The sequence below is a fragment of the Ovis aries genome, chromosome 21 (assembly GCF_016772045.2).
Source record: "Ovis aries strain OAR_USU_Benz2616 breed Rambouillet chromosome 21, ARS-UI_Ramb_v3.0, whole genome shotgun sequence".
NCBI lineage: Eukaryota > Metazoa > Chordata > Mammalia > Artiodactyla > Bovidae > Ovis > Ovis aries.
The window spans coordinates 29,917,211-29,930,388 of NC_056074.1; the positions used below are offsets into that span (position 1 = coordinate 29,917,211).

Here is a 13,178-nt window from a genome sequence, read left to right on the forward strand (position 1 = left end):
CATTCAGTTTCTCATATTTGTTTCATCAGAGCTGAGTAAACCCAATGCTTCTTTAAATTTTTCTGTTCCTATGTTCATTTCCAAATGAAACATAACAGGTTATTCCATTGTTTTCTAAAACAAAACATTTCTTTAATCTCTCTAATTAGATCTATCATGTCCTGAAAATGTTACATAACTTTTCAGTGCCTTAGTTTAGCAACAGTGGTTCCTGTTTCATAAGGTTATGGTGTAAACTAAATGAGCTCTTATATGCAAACTGCTTAGAACACACCCAGCACACAATGCTTTCTGTATGTATTCCTTTTTACTTTGATCTTTGAATTCATTTCCAAATGCTGTTGAAATAAATCACCCCAAACTAAGCAGCATAACACAACACAAATGTATTATCTCAAATTTCACAAGAAAATCAGTCTTGCTGGGCTAAAGTCAAAGTGTCAGCAAGACTGGTCCCCTGGAGAGAGAAGAGAATCTGTTTCTCGCCTTTTAAAGCTTCTAGAGGCCACTTGTATGCACACGGCCCCTTCTACACATCACTCCAACCTTTTGCTCCCATCTTCACTTCTGCTACTCACAATCATTCTCTGCTTCTCTCTTTTAAGGACCCCTGTGATTACCATGGGCCCATCCAGATAGCCAAGATAATGTCTTCTTAATTTAATCATATCTCAAAGTCCCTTCACCAATTTATGGTAACCTGATGTTGTTGTTCAGTCACTCAGTTGTGACCAATTCTTTGCAACCCCGTGGACTATAGCATACCAGGCTTCCCTGTCCTTCACTATCTCCCGATGTTTGTTCAAACTTTTGATGCACAAAAGAGGAAAAAGTGATGTGCTCTGAATTCAACAGTCTAATATCAAAATCTGTATTTGCTCCAAGTTATATCTATTCATTTCTACAACTACTTAACAAATAAAATTGAACCAAACAGTACAACAGTTCTCAAACCTGACAATATATTAGAATTATCTGAGGAGCTTTTTCATACATACCACAGCCTGAGACCCATCAACTAAATCAAACTCTAAGTCAAGGCTATGGTTTTCCAGTAGTCATGTATGGATGTGAGAGCTGGACTGTGAAGAAGGCTGAGCGCCGAAGAATTGATGCTTTTGAAATGTGGTGTTGGAGAAGACTCTTGAGAGTCCCTTGGACTGCAAGGAGATTCAACCAGTCCATTCTGAAGGAGATCAACCCTGGGATTTCTTTGGAAGGAATGATGCTAAAGCTGAAACTCCAGTACTTTGGCCACCTCATGTGAAGAGTTGACTCATTGGAAAAGACCCTGATGCTGGGAGGGATTGGGGGCAGGAGGAGAAGGAGACGACAGAGGATGAGATGGCTGGATGGCATCACAGACTCGATGGACGTGAATCTGAGTGAACTCCGGGAGTTGGTGATGGACAGGTGAAGAATCAAAGCTACTCCATTTTGTAAGGTTCCGAGAAAAGAGCCTTTGGAAATCCCCTGACCTCACCCCACCACCTGGGAACCAATCAGAACCCTTGGCCAGCCCGGGAAATTCGAGTCAAGCCCGGGAAAGGAGAACCAATCAGAACTCAACACCTAACCCTTCACCAGAAGGTGACCAGTCAGACCCGGAGACTCCCATTTTTTTAATTTTTCGCGAGATAATACCCTATATAAGCAATGTAACCCAGAGCTCAGGGCTCCTCCCTATAGCTGCTGCGTCGGTATCGGTGGGAGCCCCAGCTCGAGCTTGGAAATAAAAACTCTCTTGCTTTTGCATCGGATATCGGCTCCCTGGTGGTCATTGGGAGATTTCGCGACTTGGGCATAACACAGGGAGGCCTGGCGTGCTGCGATTCATGGGTCGCAAAGAGTCGGACACGACTGAGCGACTGAACTGAAGGATAAGGTGAGGCATCAGTACTTATTAAATGTCTCCTAGGTGATTCCCAAATAAGGTCATGTTTAAAATTCACTGACACAGATGATGCTGTACATTCTATTCAGGCAGAAAGTGTAATACAGAAAATAAAAACGAAAAAATAGCTTCTAGAAACTGGCAACACTGATGTTTCAAACACATCCATCGGCAAGAGTCTAGTGCAATGATGACTTCCCCTATAGAAACAATGCAAGTGATGTATATATACTAAATCTCTTAATAGCCTGGTAATAAAACTTATTAAAACAGGTGAAATCAATTTTTCATAATATATTTTACTCTAATACATCCAAGTCATTATCAGTTCAACACGTATTTAATATTTAAAAATTAATGATCTATTTTACATTTCTTTTTCATACTAAGTCCTTGAAATCCCATATAAATCTTTCACTTAAGCACATGTATCAATTCAGAACAGTCATAGCCCAAGGGCTCAATAATCACAAATGGCTGCTGCTGCTGCTGCTAAGTCGCTTCAGTTGTGTCTGACTCTGTGCGACCCCATAGACGGCAGCCCACCAGGCTCCCCCATCCCTGGGATTCTCCAGGCAAGAACACTGGAGTGGGTTGCCATTTCCGTCTACAATGCATGAAAGTGAAAAGTAAAAGTGAAGTTGTTCAGTTGTGTCCGACTCCTAGCGACCCCATGGACTGCAGCACACCAGGCTCCTCCGTCCATGGGATTTTCCAGGCAAGAGTATTGGAGTGGGATGCCATCACCTTCTCCGAATGCTAGCGGCTACTTTTTGAACAGAACAGACCTAACCGTATTATTGAATTTTAGCTACTCTGTACCTCTATCAGGGCTTCCCTGATAGCTCAGTTGGTAAAGAATCCGCCTATAATGCAGGAGACCCCGGTTCATTTCCTGAGTCGGGAAGATCCACTGGAGAAGGGATAGGCTACCCACTCCAGTATTCTTGGGCTTCCCTGTGGCTCAGCTGGTAAAGAATCTGCCTGCAATGCAGGAGACCTGGAGAAGGGAAAGGCTACCCACTCCAGTATTCTGGCCTAGAGAATTCCATGGACTGTATAGTCCATGGGGTCGCAAAGAATCAGACATGACTGAGCGACTTTGACGTTTCACTTCTAACTCACTTAGAATGTTTAAAATGCTAGAAAATTTCTCATTAGCCAACTCTTTAGCTATTAGTCTGTGGTATCAGTAGAATAGAAGAATGTTTATTTTCAGTTTTTTTTTTTTTTTTCACATCTTTCTTTGGCCCAAGCTGACAGATGATCCATGACTAAATGCCACACACAGGAAGGACATGATAATTAGTAGATATTCACATTATAGGTGGAGAAGGCAATGGCACCCCACTCCAGTGTTCTTGCCTGGAAAATCCCATGGACAGAGGAGCCTGGGAGGCTGCCGTCTACGGGGTCGCAGAGTTGAATACGACTGAAGCGACTTAGCAGCAGCAGCAGCAGCAGCAGCACATTACAGGAAGAGAAAAGGTGGAAGGCTGAGAAACACCAGGAACAGGTAACACGAAAGTCAGAAATGATGGCATTTTTAAATGTAATCTTGGCAAAGTTTAGGAAACAAAAATGAAAAAGATACCTGCTTACTTTCATGAATTCAGGCTTTTTATTGACTTTTTAAAAATGAAGTAAAGATTTCATTTAATATAAACTTAAATATCAAACATTTATTTAAAAAACAGTTAAAGGAGTAAAAGTTGACAAAATGAAAGGTAAATTTAACTCTCTAAAAGCAGGTTTCTATATGCCAGGATTCCACAAAAAAAAAATTAAACAACTAAGTCTAATAAAGTCTACTATGATCACCAGAAACAAAGTTTCAGGCAAAGAAAGAATCAGCTGGACATGTGCCCACATGTGCCACTTAAACCAAATCACATTTTGGTACCATCTCAAAGTATAAAAAGGGCCAACACCAGAAATTTCTGTGTAGAAATAAAAAGACGCCAATTCCATTTGTTGTTGTTCTTTAGTCACAAAGTCATCTGACTCTTTTGCGACCCCATAGACTTATAGCCCATCCGGCTCCTCTGTCTGTGGGATTCACCAGGCAAGAACACTGGAGTGGGTTGTCATTTCCTCCTCCAGGGCATCTTCCCAACCCAAGGATCGAACCCCAATCTCTTGCATCAGCAGGCAGATTCTTTGCCACTGCACCACCTGGGAAGCCCAACTCCATTTACTGGCCTTCATTTTGAATATGAAGAGCTCACAGGCATGGTGACAGTGAAGCAATAAAGTGTAAACTAAGAAAACAGATGAACTGACTACACTATTATATACTAACTGAAATTTTACATCTGGAAAAAAAAAAAGAGGTAAAGACAATAGATGTCAATGCCAGTGTACCAGGGACCACACCACCCCTACTCTATGATCACTGTAGGATTCTCAGAATTACACTAGATGTGCCAAGAGATTCGAATTGTAGTAAGCTCTAGTCCCTGCATTCAGACTGCAAAAGCTCTACAAAGAATGGTTACGTATTAAAACCTCAGTAATTCAAACCAATGTGAGTCAAAGAAAGGAAGCCACATTTATTGAGGTTTAAGTACCAGCCAAGAGAGTTATATCAGTGAAAAATGGTGAAGAAAGAACCTCTGAAAATCCTCTTGTCAATTTTTTTTTTTTTAATTCTGAATATTAACCAAAGGCTTGCAGCAATCCAGAGTGCATTATTTCTTTTTTCAATGAAGACTGAATCTCAGTAGGAAGAGTGAGTTTTGTGGTGTTTTAATCTGACCTTATTCCACCCTTGCCCCGTAGTTTCCATGGTAGCCTTGAAAACCAGCAAACTGCAACCCATGAAAACCAGCAGCCAGGCACACACCAGAAGTTTGGAGCTGTTTCAAAGCTTCATTCCCAAGGAATTCTCAATATAGAGACCGATCTGGTGACCCCACGGAACACCCCTCTTTCACAGCTGTCTTTATTTGATCTGACTCAGAGACCAAACTGAGGAATAGAAGTCTGTAGAATTTGCTAGAGCACAAAAGGTAAGATACAAAGAGGTTTGGCAAGGTTTGGGGACACAGGAAAAGAATCGTATAAAATAACTGAATCCCTTAAAGTGAGTCAATTTTTAAAATTGACTTACTTAAGGATTTACTTATCACTTAAATAGTACCAAAAATTATCACCTTAAATGCATAATGAGATACATGTATATATGTAACACTAATGTGGCCAGATGGACAGTAAGCAACAAACTGATGTCTAAGCTGCTAAATGAACATACACAGTTAGCTGCTACTGAAGAACTGGAACATCAGGTGGCACTCTTGTAAAAGAAATGATTGTGGTAACACAGGCTGAGAACATGACCCTCAAGTTTAACAAACGTTACACTGCCTGGCCAATCTAGATTATTTTTCAAAACATACTTAAAAAGAAACTACTTAATTTTTTTCCCCCAAATTTACACTATCTTGGAGGAAATGCTGCAGATGCTACTGAAAAAAAGTAATTCTTTTAGGGCCTGGACAACAGTCAAGTAGCTTTCATCTTTGCTCTCCCTGATCTCTATCATTTAAGTTTACAGTAAGGACACAAGTAAAACAAATGATGAATGATGCAAATGTATTTATTCCACAATATACTTACTAGTCTGTTTGATTTGCTTCATTTTTTTTAATTTGGTACAAAACATCTTAAGGTAAAGCATTTTTGTTGGGAAATGACAAAAAAGCAAAAAACTGTTTAGGCATTTTTGTTTTCTCCAGGCTAAATCAAAATTAAAGTAGAATATGTTTTTTTAATGAAATTTCCCATTAGTAATATTTCTCAAATTAGAGAACTGACTGTAAAACTTTTTTTTAAGTAAGAAATACCTTAGGACTAATTGATTTCAACAGAAACAGTATCATAAACTGTGTATCAACTCAATTCAATGATTGGCTAACATTTAAAATATAAAAATCTATCAAACAAGAGCCTAAAACTTCATGTGGTATTCAATATATAAAATAATTTTTCATGGTTATATAGCACATATTTTATGGCTCCTGTACAAATATTTACTGTTATGTTGATGTCCTTGTTTTGTGTTAAGAAATCCTGCCTTATTTTAGAGAGCTATTACACATGTAGCAAACAACTGTATTTTCTGATTACAGATGAAAGCTCAGTTGAGAAGCATTCTTTTTGTTGTCAAATACACTAACAAGCAAGTATTTCAAATTAAATGCAAATCACCTGGAGTGTTTTCACTGCCAAACATAAGCATGATTCACTACCAGAAAATCAAAGACACATAACTTTCAATTTTAAAACCTAGGGAAATCCTGGTTTTGCCTACATTTTTCCACCAAATGTCTATCTCCAACAGTTAAAAACTATCAACTGTGAACAAAATGTAAGACAAGTACCTGAAAAGACAGAACATCTAATGAACAGATATAAGCCCTGAAGGACCAACCGATTTCAGAAAACCGATTTCGGAGTCAGCTGTGGCCCTTCTAGAGATGCATCATAGCTCACCTTCTCTCTCCACCCTCCTATCTCTTCCTTCCCTCTTCCTCAAATGTCAATACCAGTCATACACTAATCAACTTCCTTCACACCACTCCCTGCTTGCTTCCCATGTTAACCCAACCTGCTAAAGCAACCGAACACCAGCAAAACTATCAGAGACTCAATCACTTAAACAACCACACTCGTGGGTGAGCCCCACATCTCTGAGCTTTTCCTCTGGGGTAGTACATCCCAGTTCTCACGGTGTGGGAGTGACCAGAATTCCGCAGAAAGCCGCAGTCTATTTGCTGGAGGTGTCAAATGACAGAGCGTGGGATCACCGAAGGGATGGTACCTATGAAGGTGGAAATTCCAGAAAACAGAGGGCTACTGGAGACATAAACTCTAAATACAAGGTCACTTCAAATTCGTGGCTGACTCGTTAACTCACATGTGCAAGAAAGACTCTATGGAGCTCACCGGAGAGCAATAGCTGGCAGGCTGAAAGAGGCTGAGAAGGCATCTCAGCTGCTGCCACGCCAAGGGAAACAGAATTTGAACCAAGCCTAAAAGCTGCCAGGCAAAAACCTCAGGCTTCACACTGAGGCTCTTTCCTTGAGAATAAAGGCTACGCCCCAGGATTAAAGGGGGTCCTCTTGGACTAGGGCAAAACCAACCCACCCTGGCACAGCAGAGAACCACGATATCAAATGTTCAATGTGATCACCCAGTAATTTCTACTGCCTACTAGAACCAAATAAATACCCAAAGAAAGACAGCAGAAAAGCTAAAGGATCCTACAACCTCTGGAAGGAGTGGGGCCCTGCTGCCACCTTGATCAGACTACTGCCCTCTAGAACCCTGAAAGAATAGATTTCTGCAGCTTTAAGACACTGGGTTTGTTGTCATTTGTGACAGCAGCCACCAGACACTATTACAACTCACTTTCCCAAACATCTCCCCCAATTCAACCAGCTATCTAATATAGTTCCTGCCAGAGCTTTACTTTCTCTAGACTTTCAGGCCACATTTCCTGTGCTCCTCCCCAAGCTCCTGCCTGAGCCCCTATCCTTAGATGCTTTATGTGTAGATATGAAACTTCCATCATCTGTGGTGAAACTAGGTCTGTCTGAATCATTTTGGCTGTTATCTGCTAGAACTCAAGGACTGGTAGGGCACCACACACACAAATGCAGGTAAGTGAATAAAAAGTACCACTGAACATGGTCTTCAGATAGGAGAAAACCACCCCTTGGCGGGGGTAATACAAAGAAGAGAACCAGGAATACGTGATACTGTTGGAGGACAGAGTCTCCAGTCCCAAGCAACTATAGACCTTCTGAACATAAGTAAAACATGATGTGATTTACAAAAACTAAGATTTCCCTGGTGGCTCAGATGGTAAAGAGTTTGTCTACAATGCAGGAGACCCGGGTTCAATACCTGGGTTGGGAAGATCCCCTGGAGAAGGAAATGGCAATCCACTCCAGGACTATTGCCTGGAAAATCCCCTTGAATAGAGGAGCCTGGTGGGCTATAGCCCATGGGGTCACAAAGAGTTGGACACGACTGAGCGACTTCACTTCACTTTACAACCTGGTTAAAATGTGAAGGCTACATGAAAAGACGTGTTTAAACCTAACATCAGTTTTATCAATCTGCTGCATCTTATTAATTCTAATTTCACAGAAGCAAAAGTAACTGGATTCTGCAGAAACTCTGACAGTTAAGACTCAATTACTGTTCTCAGTCCCAATCTCCAAGGCCTCGGGCTGTTCTGACCCAGCCTACCATCCACCATGTCAAGTGTGAATGGCATGGCCCAAAACCAACTGATGCAATCTCTGCACATCCCTGCAAAGGAAGAGCAACAGCAGGAATGCAGAACAAAGAACAAGAAATGGCTGGTGGAACAAGGGCAGATGTCCCCAGATGGAGGCCAGAAAAGGGGCTGCAGAGGTAGAGAGTGTACAGGAAAGACCTGGAGCTAGACCCAGGAACCAGCTTTAATATCGTGCGGCAAACATGTGCAACATCCCAGAAAACAGATTCAAGTGATGAGAGAAAATCCGTTAACTCTACTAAAAATCACTGAGCACTTACTGAGAGCAGAGACAAAGCTTTTACATTAATAACATTTGTTGTTGAGTCATTAAGTCATGTCTGACTCTTTGTGACCACATGGACTGCAACCCACCAGGCTCCTCTGTCTGTGGGATTTCCCAAGCAAGAATACTGGAGTCGGTTGCCATTTCCTTCTCCAGGGGATCTTCCCAACCCAGGGACTGAATCCACGTCTCCTGCCTTGAAGACAGATTCTTTACTGCTGAACCACCAGGAAAGACCCACATTAACAACACATTGTTTTGTTTTGTTTTTTCTTTTTTTTTTTACCATTAAAGAGCATACTTCAGAAATCAAAAGCTTGTATCGTCCTAAAAATCCAAAACGAACTTATCAGCAAATACTTTCCTTGTAGCTTTTTGCCTTAGTAAAGAATCCACTGCATTGTGGGAGACTTGGGTTCAATTCCTGGGTTGGGAAGATCCCCTGGAAAAGGGAAAGGCTACCAACTCCAGTATTCTGGCCTGGAGAATTCCATGGACTGCATAGTCCATGGCATCTCAAAGAGTCAGACATGACTAAGCAACTTTCACTGTTATTTTGTCTACAAGACATATCCTGAATCTTATTATCTCTCTGCTCTGCACTGCTACCTTAGTCTAAGCTATCATCATCTTTCAATTGGACTAGCCATTGCTTCTAATCCGTCTCTCCCTTTTTCCATTTCTACACATCATGGTCTGCTAGGTACAGACTAAGTCGCTTCGGTCATGTTCGACTCTCTGTGACCTGATGAACTGTAGCACCAGGCTCTTCTGTCCATGGAATTCTCCAGGCAAGAGGACTGGAGTGAGTGGGTTGCCATGCCCTCCTTCAAGGGATCTTCCCAACCCAGAAATCACACCCACATCTGCGGCTCCTGCACTGCAGGCAGCTTCTTGACCACTGAGCTACTGGGGAAGCACCATGGTCTAGTATTCATGACTAAACTGGTAGTGAGAGTACTATTTTCAAAATCTAAATAAGCTCGTATCACTCACCTATTTAAATTTCTAATGGCTCATCACTGCCCTGTCATGCTTGGGTATTCCTACCTCTCATTCCCTCCTGGTCCTCTGCTGTCCAAAGAAAGTGGCTTTTTCGCACCTGCTACAGACCCTGTTCATTTCTTCCCAAGCACCTCTGCACTCTCTACTCATAAGGTTCCTGATTTTTGACTGAGCTGTCCCTTCATCCAAGTCTCACCTCAAATGACCGCCTCCCCAGGCCTTCCATAACTAAAACAAACCCTCCTTATCACCAGCCATCACTCTACTCCTAACAATTAGAAACTGGCTAAAGACCATCCAGCACCCAGCTCCCAACACTATCTATCCTTTGCATAACACTGCACTAATTCTGAAATTATCTTGTATTTTTTTTAACTAGAACCCAACTGGTATGCACAACAGAGAAGAAAGAATTTAGTTGTTTTGAGAGAATGACATTCTAACATGTATGCTATCATGTGAATTGAATCGCCAGTCTATGTCTGATGCAGGATGCAGCATGCTTGGGGCTGGTTCATGGGGATGACCCAGAAAGATGTTATGGGGAGGGAGGTGGGAGGGGGGTTCATGTTTGGGAATGCATGTAAGAATTAAAGATTTTAAAATTTAAAAAATAAAAAACTAAAAAAAAAAAAAAAAACAGAGAAGAAAGAATTTAGTTGTTGAAAGAAGTACAAGCGCTTTGGTAAACAGTCTGGCATTATTTCCTGAAGTAGAATATTCACATATGCCTAGCAACTAATTTCCTAGATATACACCTAAGAATTTCCTAATTTCCTAGGTATATACCTACCTACTTTCTAAGAGAAACTCCTGTACAAGTACGAATAAAAAACAAGTACAAAAATACTCTTCAAAGCTGTTTATAGTAACAAAATCTGGAAAACAACCCAAAGTCCACAAATAGAAAACTGGATCAATAAATTGTAGTCATAATCATAAAATGAAATATATACATATTATAAAGTAAATAAATCTTAGTGAAAATAATAATATAGATGAATTTTATTAAGACAATATTAAGCGGAAGAAATTAAAGAGATTAGACAAAGCATAACTTCTTATAAAATTTAAAACTAGCTTTTCAAAAAATATATTTTTAGGAATATGTAGATGCAATAAGACTATATTAAAAAGAAGCAAGAGAATGAATATAGGAACCACTGCCTAAACTGTTGACGACTTTGTTGTTGTTGTTCAGTCCCTAAGTCACATCTGACACTTTTCAACCCCAAGGACTGCAGAATGCCAGACTTCCCTGTCCTTCAGTATTTCCCAGAGCTTCCTCAAATTCATAATCATTGAGTTGGTGATTCAATCTAACCAACTCATCCTCTGTCCCACCTTCTCCTCCGGCCTCCAATCTTTCCTGGCATCAGGGTCTTTTCCAATGAGTCAACTCTTCACATCAGGTGGTCAGAGTATTGGAACTTCAGTTTCAGCATCAATCCTTGCAATGAATATTCAGGGATGATTTCCTTTAGGATTGATTGGTTTGATCTCCTCACAGTCCAAGAGACTCTCAAGAGCCTTCTCCAGAACTACCATTCAAAAGCATCAATTCTTTGGCACTCAGCCTTCTTTATGGTCCACCTCTCACATCCGTAAATAACTACTAGAAAAACCACAGCTTTGAGTATAAGGGCCTTGGTCGCAAAGTGAAGTCTCTGCTTTTTAATACACTGTCTAGGTCTGTCACAGCTTTTCTTCTAGGGGGCAAGCATCTTTTAATTTCATGGCTGCATTAAATATCATCAGTGATTTTGGAGCCAGCCCAAGAAAATAAAATCTGTCACTGCTTCCAAATTTCCCCCTTCTACTTGCCATGAAGTGATGGGACTAGATGCCATGATTTCAGTTTTTTGAATGTTGAGTTTTAAGCCAGCTTTTTCACTCTCCTCTTTCTCCTTCATCAAGAGGCTCTTTAGTTCCTCTTCACTTTCTGCCATTAGAGTAATATCATCTGCATATCTGAGGGTTTTGATATTTCATCCAGTAATCTTGATTCCAGCTTGTAATTCATCCAGCCTAGCATTTTGCCTGATGTACTCTGCCTATAAGTTAAATAAACAGGATGGCAAAATACAGCCTTGTTGTACCCCTTTCCCAATTTGGAACCAGTCCGTTATTCCATGTAAGGTTCTAACTGTTACTTCTTGACTTGCATACAGGTTTCTCAAGAGACAGGTAAGGTGGTCTGGTATTCCTATCTCTTTAAGAACTTTCCACAGTTTGTTGTGATCCACACAGTCAAAGGAGCTTCCCTTGTAGCTCAGTTGGTAAAGAATCTGCCTGCAATGCAGGAGACCCGGGTTCAGTTCCTGGGTCTAGAAGATCACCTGGAGAAGGAAATGGTAACCCACTCTAGTATTCTTGCCTGAAAAACCCCAGGCAAGAGAAAGGCGAGCCTGGTAGGCTATAGCCCATGGGGTCACAAGAGTCAGGCATGACTTAGTGACTAAACCACCAACCACCACACAGTCAAAGGCTTTAGCACAGCCAATGAAGCAAAAGGAGATGTTTTTCTGGAATTCCCTTGCCTTCTCCATGATCCAAAAATGTTGGCAATTCGATTTCTGATTCCCATGCCTTTTCTAAATTCAGCTTGTACATGTGGAATTTCTCAGTAGGAGCCTAGCTTGAAGGATTTTGAGCATAACCTTACTATCATGTGAAATAAGTACAACTGTATGGTAATTTGAACATTCTTTGGCACTCCCCTTCTTTGGGATTGGAATGAAAACTGATCTTTTCCAGTCCTGTGGCCACTGCTGAGTTTTCCTAATTTGCTGGCATACTGAGTACAGCACTTTCACAGCATCATCTTTTAGGATTTGAAATAGCTCAACTGGAATTCCATCACCTTCACTAGCTTTATTCATAGTAATGCTTCCTAAGGCCCACTGAACTTCACAATCCAGGATGTCTGGCTCTACCATACCATCGTGTTTATCCAGGTCATTAAGACTTTTTTTGTACAGTTCTTCTGTGTATTCTTGCCACCTCTTCTTAATCTCTTCTGCTTCTGTTAGGTCCTTACCATTTGTGTCCTTTATCATACCCGTCCTTGCATGAAATGTTCCCTTGATATCTCCAATTTTCTTGAAGAGATCTCTAGTTTTTCCCATTCTGTTGTTTCCCTCTACTTCTTTGCATTGTTCATTTAAGAAGGCCTCCTGTTTCTCCTTGCTGTTCCCTGGAACTCTGCCTTCAGTTAAGTATGACTTTCCCTTTCTCCTTTGCTTTTTGCTTCTCTTCTTTCCTCAGCTATTTGTAAAATCTCCTCAGGCAACTAGTTTCCCTTCTTACATTTCTTTTTATTTGGTCACTGCTTCCATACAGTGTCACGAACTTCTGTCCATAGTTCTTCAGGCACTCTGTCTACCAGATCTAATGCCTTGAATCTATTCATCACCTCCACTGTATAATCATAAGGGATTTGATTTAGGTCACACCTGAATGGCCTAGTGGCCTTTCCTACTTTCTTCAATTTAAGTCTGAACTTTGCAATAAGGAGCTGGTGATCTGAGCCATGGTCAGCTCCAGGTGTTGTTTTTGCCGACTGTATAGAGCTTCTCCATTTTTGGCAGCAACAAATATAATCAAACTGATTTTGGTATTATTTGGTGATGTCCATGTATACAGTTATCTCTTGAGTTGTTGACAACTGGGGGTTTATTTTTATTATTATTATTATTACATAA

The 13,178-nt window shown here is 40.8% G+C and overlaps 1 protein-coding gene across 1 annotated transcript in view; it reads right to left on the minus strand.

Moving 5' to 3' along the window:
* The window catches only part of ARHGAP32 (Rho GTPase activating protein 32), a 197,755-nt gene that overhangs the window by 143,211 nt on the left and 41,366 nt on the right, over positions 1-13,178 (minus strand). The window lies entirely within an intron of this gene.